This window comes from Ailuropoda melanoleuca, chromosome 12, assembly GCF_002007445.2.
Source record: "Ailuropoda melanoleuca isolate Jingjing chromosome 12, ASM200744v2, whole genome shotgun sequence".
NCBI classification, from domain to species: domain Eukaryota; kingdom Metazoa; phylum Chordata; class Mammalia; order Carnivora; family Ursidae; genus Ailuropoda; species Ailuropoda melanoleuca.
In genome coordinates, this window is record NC_048229.1 from 55,350,711 (window position 1) to 55,351,025 (window position 315).

A 315-nucleotide genomic window follows, 5' to 3' on the forward strand; every position below is an offset into this window, starting at 1 on the left:
GGGGGGGGGGTCACTGAGCTTGTGGTTGGGGGTCTTGTAGCACTGGGAGGGTGGTGCGTACCTACAGCCAGTCCACTTACGGGGCAAGGCCAGGGCCTCGGGCAGATAGGGAAGCTAGGCCAGCCCAGCCCTGCTGGCTGTGGTTCTCAAGCCAGTTTCCCATCTATAGGATAGAGTGTTGCTGGGTGGGTCAGTCTGATAAGGGGGGGGCCAAGGCTGCGGGTGATCAGCCAGCAGCGGGGGAGCCAAAGGCAAGGGCTCGTCCCTGTGGTCTGAGCAGGGGTCCCTGAGACCAACTCTTACAGACCACACTTG